Below are 5,983 nucleotides of genomic sequence, written 5' to 3' on the forward strand. Positions count from 1 at the left end.
AAAAAAAAAAAAAAAAGATGGAGACTTTATATCTTCTGTATTAACCTGGATGGAGGTGGAACACATTCTTCTTAGTAAAGCAGTGGTTCTCAACCTTCCTAATGCCGCAACCCTTTAATACAGTTCCTGTGGGTTGCAACCCACAGGTTGAGAACCGCTGCAGTAAGGCATCACAAGAATGGAGAAGCAAGAATCCAATGTAATCTACTCTAACAGGAAAGCAGAGGGTGAGCTAATACAAGGGGGGGGGGTTAGGGTACTGAGCAAGTTGGGAGAGGGGAGGAGGGTGGAGGATGAGGGGGGTCACCTTGTAGAGCACACCTCTTGCAAGTGGGACACAATTATAAGAGGGACTTCTCTAATAAATTCAATCATTGTAACCTAATTCTTTGTACCCTCAATGAATCCCAAACAATAAAAAAAAAAAAGAAATAGAAAATACCAGAATATATTGCAAGGAGTAAGTATAAATATCGTTTTCAAAACTTTAGTTAACATCACTTTAATGCATATATACATACTACACACAGTGCATGTGTGCTATGTAATGATTTAAGGTGCAATTTTTCACTGTAAATAAGTTTTTAAAAGAATGTAAATTTGGCTCAGGGCCATAGCAGTGGTTACAGCGCCAGCCACATACACCGAAGTTGGCAGGTTCAAACTCAGCCTGAGCCTGCTAAACGACAACAACAACAACAACAACAACAACAAAAATAGCCAGGTATTGGGAAGGTGCCTGTAGTTCCAGCTACTTGGGAGGCTGAAGCAAGAAAATCACTTAAGCCCTGTTTGAGGTTGCTGTGAGCTATGGCACTCTACTGAAGGCGACACAGTGGGACTCTGTCTTAAGAAAAAAAAAATGGATCACTAAACTTTTAGAAATACTATACTACATACCTATATGCTATATCTCTACTCCTATCTTTTTATAAATCGAAGGAAAATAAAAGGAAAACTAGAGAAAAACGTACAATTCTGTTAATAACAAGCCAATTAAAAAATAAACATATCTAAAATCACATTCTGGCAGTGGAAAATATACACTCCAAGTGTTTTTTTTCTATTCTTTCATTCAACAACCATCAACACAGAAGACTTCTGTGACCAAAACTGTGGGAGTATCCTCCAATCCAATTCTGACACTTATCTACTTGGAGATTGCTGCAGATCCCACAGGATGAGGACTCAGTCCCACAAGACGCCCCTCCAGATAACAGTCAGACATTCGGGCTTTGGGAACATATAACTAACTGGCTCTAAATTGGGGTTCCCACGACCCTCACTTTGGGTTCGCTTAATTTGCTGGAGTGGCTCACAGAACTGAGAGAAACACTTTTGCTGGTTTATTATAAAGGACATTACAAAGGATACAGATGAAGAAGCCCACAGGGAGCAGCATGGGGGAAGGGGCATAGAGCTTCCAAATCCTCCCTGGGATGCCTCCCTGCAGGCACCTCCGGAACCTCCCAGTATGCATGACTGCTTAAACCACAGGTGACCAGCTTAATCTTCAGTCCCTCACCATTCCCCAGGGATTGGGGGATGGGCTGAAACTCCCAGCCCTCTAATCCTGCCTTGGTCTTACTGGTGACCAGCCCCCATCCTGAAGCTACCTAGAGGCAGCTAGCCATCAGTCAACTTATTAGCATACAAAAAGACATCACTTTGGAATTTCTAAGGATTTTAAGACTTGTATGCCAGGAAGTCACACACACAATTCACTGAAGAAGATCTACAGATGGCAAATAAGCATATGAAAAGATGCTCCACAACACTGGATATTAAGCAATTGCAAATTGAGATAATGAGATACCACTACACCTAACAGAATGGCTAAAATCCAACTTGCTGACAATATCAACCGTTGGTAATAATGCTGAGCAACAGGGGACTTCATTCATTATTATGGGAATGCAAAGTAGTACAGCCACTTTGGAAGACCGTTGGGCAGTTGCTTACAAATCAAAACACAGTCTTTACAACACAATCAAGCAATCTCGCTGCTAGGTATTTACACACTGATTTAAAAGCTTAAGTCCACAAAAAACCTGCCTGCAGTTTACAGAAGCTTTATTTAAAATCATCAAAAACTAGAAGCAACCAAAAACATCTTTCAATAGGTGAATGATTAAACAAACTGTGGTATCTCCATAAATGGAATATGAAGTGGTAAGAAAGAAATGAGCTAATAAACCATTAAAAAAACAGAGAGGAAAGAACCTTAATGCATACTCCTAACTGAAAGAACCAGGTCAATTTCAATTATATGACATTCTGAAAAAGGGAAAACCAAAGAGACAACAGAAAGGTCAGTGGTTGGTTGCTGGAGGAGGGAAAGAGAGGACTAACAGATGGAGCATAGAGAATTTTAAGGGCAATGAAACTATTCTAAATGATACCATAATGCTGGATACATGACATTATATATTTGTCAAAACCCATAGAAGGTACAACACCTTAGAGAGAACACTTAAATGCATACTAACTTTTACAAAAGATCAATTAGGTCAGGGATCCCAGGATGGAAAGCAGAATGTGACAAGAGAATCTAAATGTATTACGAATGTATGAAAAACTTCACTAAAGGGAGTGAGGGAGTTGGTGACCTAAGTAACTTTCAAAATGGAGTCTAACACAAAAGCCTAAAGGAACTGCACATAGATTTATAGTTGATTAAGTTTCCACAGGTATTATGGGTAAACAAATGATACTGCTATACAATTATATGGAAGCAAGCAGTTGAGTAAGTGGATAGTGGACAACAGCAGCCAGTTTTCTACTGTTGGAACGAGAATTTACAGATGAACAAGGGGAGGATAGAATGAACATGTGATTATGGATGTGAGTTGGAGACATCACTAAGAACTCGTATTTAGTTTAATATAGATAGACCTAATTACACACCGAAATATTTATAGATATGTGTACATACAGGCTAGAATACACACAAATATCTCTTTTCTCTGTCACCTGAGCAAGACTAGAAGCAATCTGGTAGCCAAGAGCATATTCAGCACCTAGACCTTGGTTTCTAATAACATTCTCTAATAAAAGATTTCAGGCCTCTTTGGAGAAATAGCTGATTCTAGGGCTGGGATAAGAAATATACAATATGAATCTTGTATAGCACGTTGTAGCATAAGAAATTAAAGAAATGCTTTTTTAAAAGATGGAATGGCCAGGTGCAGTGGCTCAAGCCTGTAGTCCCAGCTACTCAGAAGGCTGAGGCAGAAGGACTACTTGAGCCCAAGATTTCAAGGATACAGCGAGCTAATACCACCCGACCTGTGTGACAGACACTCTGTCTCAAAAAGGGGGGGGGGACAATGTGAGCAACAAAATAAATAAAATTGGATTAGATTATGCATTATAACCCAACGTTTAAAATAAATACTTAGGCTCGGTGCCATTAACTCAGTGGTTAGGGTGCTGGCCACATACACTGAAGTTGGTGAGTTTGAACCCAGCCTGGGCCTGCTAAACAATGACAAATGCAACAAAAAAATAACCAGGTGTTGTGGTGGATGCCTGTAGTCCCAGCTATTTGGGAGGCTGAAGCAAGAGTCTGCAGTTGCTGTGAACTGTGATTGCCACAGCACTCTACCAAGGGTGACATAGTGAGACTCTGTCTCAAAAAAAAAAAAAAAATAAAAACTTATAAATCCACACTTTTATAAATGTGTGTATATATGTATAATTAAATAAATTAGTAAATGGAGAACAAGAGAATTATAGATTTCTAAATAATTTACATAGATATTTTACCCTCAAATAGATGGAACATAACCCTCAATTCTTAGGTATGGGCTGGGCATAGTTACTTCCTTCCAAACAGTACAGTATGGAAAAGGTGGGAAAGAGACCAGGTGCAACGGATCACACCTGTAATCCTAGCACTTTGAGAGGCTGAGGTGGTATTGCTTGAGGCCAGGAGTTTGATACCAGCTTGAGCAAGAGCCAACACCTAGTCTTCACAAAATTAGCCATGCCTGGTGGTGAGCCTGTAGTCCCAACTACTCAGAGGCTTAGGCAGGATAATCACCTGAAGCCAGGAGTTTGAGGTTGCAGTGTGCTACTATGACACCACTGCATCTACCTGGAGTGACAGAGAAAGACCTTGCCTCAAAAAATAAATAAGTAAAAACCAAAACTGTAGGAAGAGTAACTCTACAGTGGAGAAACCTGACAAACACTACTTCTGCCAGATGAAAAAGGACAACATCAATAGTCATAAATCACATTCATAGTACATACCCTTGGTTTGATGTTAATGAGAATGGCACTTTACCTCTGTGAACTTCCTCCCTAAAATCTATAACCCATGGCTTGGCGCCTATAGCTCAACCGGCTAAGGCGCCAGCCACGTACACCTATGGTGGCGGGTTCGAATCCCCAGCCCGGACCCGCCAAACAACAATGACGGCTGCAACCAAAAAATAGCCGGGCGTTGTGGCAGGCGCCTGTGGTCCCAGCTACTTGGGAGGCGGAGGCAGGAGACTCGCTTGAGCCCAGGAGTTGGAGGTTGCTGTGAGCTGTAATGCCACGGCACTCTGCCCAGGGGGACAGCTTGAGGCTCTGTCTCAAAAAAAAAAAAAAAATCTATAACCCATGCCTTATTATGAGAAAAACAACAAATTCTAAAAGAGAAGCTTTCAGGGGTGTGCTCAGAGCCAGGGGCCCTTAAGAATGGCTCCTCTGTTTATAACACACCCAACAGGAATCTGGGGTGATTGCGATGAGGGGTATACAAAACTTGTGGCTTCCCTATGAACAAATCCCCTACATGTTAAGAAGAGGAAAACTGTAAAATGTGGTGAGTATATGGGTGATCACTGTATAATTTTTTCAACTGTACTATATATTTGTAAAATTGCCTAATAAAATTTTCAGAAAATTAAAAAAAAAAGGAAAAAATCAATAGAAAAGCTTTTGGCTTGCCGCCTGTGGCTCAAGCGGCTAAGGAGCCAGCCACATCCACCTGAGCTGGCGGGTTCGAATCCAGCCCAGGCCCACCAAACAACAATGATGGCTGCAACCAAAAAATAGCCGGGTGTTGTGGCGGGCACTTGTAGTCTCAGCTACTTGGGAGGCGGAGGCAGGAGACTCGCTTGAGCCCAGGAGTTGTTGGAGGTTGCTGTGCGCTGTGATGCCATAGCACTCTACCCAGGGCGACAGCTTGAGGCTCTGTCTCAAAAAAAAAAGAGAATCTTTCTACAACAGACTTGATCTGTACTCCTTAAAACGGTCAAGGTCATAAAAACAAGGAAACTGTGAGAAAGTCTCACAGACAAGGGAGTCTAAGGAGGCCTGAAGACTTCAGTTAATAATAATGTGTCAATATGGGTTAACATATTGCAACAAACCTACCACAGTTATCTGAGATAATAATAGTGAAACTGTGTGAAGAGAACACAAGGATATTCTGCACTATCTCCTCTACTGTTCTATAATGTAAAACAATTATGTCTATTAATTTCAAAAACCTAAACAGAAAAAAATGACCAAGTACAGTGGCTCACGCCTGTAATCCTAGCACTCTGGGAGGCGAAGGCCGGTGGACTGCTTAAACTCAGGAGTTTGAGACCCAGTCTCTACTAAAAATAGAAAAACTGAGGCAAGAGGACTGCTTGAACCCAAGAGCTGGAGGTTGCTATGAGCTATGGCACCGTAGCACTCTATCCAGGGCAACAGCTTGAGACTGTGTCTCAATAAAAAAAAAAAAAAGGAGGGGCACCCGTAGCTCAGCGGTTAGGGTGCCAGCCACATGCTCCCGTGCTGGTGCATCTGAACCTGGCCCAAGCCTGTTAAAAAAAAAAAAAAATCCAGGTGTTGTGGCGGCGCCTGTAGTTCTAGCTACTAAGGAGGCAGAGGCAAGAGAATTGCTAGAGCCCAAAAGTTTGAGGTTGCTGTGAGCTATGTTGCCCTAGCACTCTACCAAGGGTGACAAAGTAAGACTCTGTCTCAAAAAAAAAAAAAAAAA

The 5,983-nt window shown here is 41.6% G+C and overlaps 1 protein-coding gene and 1 non-coding gene across 4 annotated transcripts in view; one reads left to right on the forward strand and one right to left on the reverse strand.

The window, feature by feature from the left end:
* OTUD5 (OTU deubiquitinase 5) overlaps positions 1 to 5,983 on the reverse strand; it is a 40,257-nt gene that overhangs the window by 5,763 nt on the left and 28,511 nt on the right. The gene's annotated exons all lie outside the window — the stretch shown is intronic.
* LOC111728383 lies at positions 4,659 to 4,790 on the forward strand. Its single transcript, XR_002775696.1, has one exon. It is a non-coding gene; the product is annotated as a small nucleolar RNA SNORA11 (small nucleolar RNA).

The sequence above is a fragment of the Otolemur garnettii genome, unplaced genomic scaffold (assembly GCF_000181295.1).
Source record: "Otolemur garnettii isolate 467f Iridium unplaced genomic scaffold, OtoGar3 scaffold00153, whole genome shotgun sequence".
NCBI lineage: Eukaryota > Metazoa > Chordata > Mammalia > Primates > Galagidae > Otolemur > Otolemur garnettii.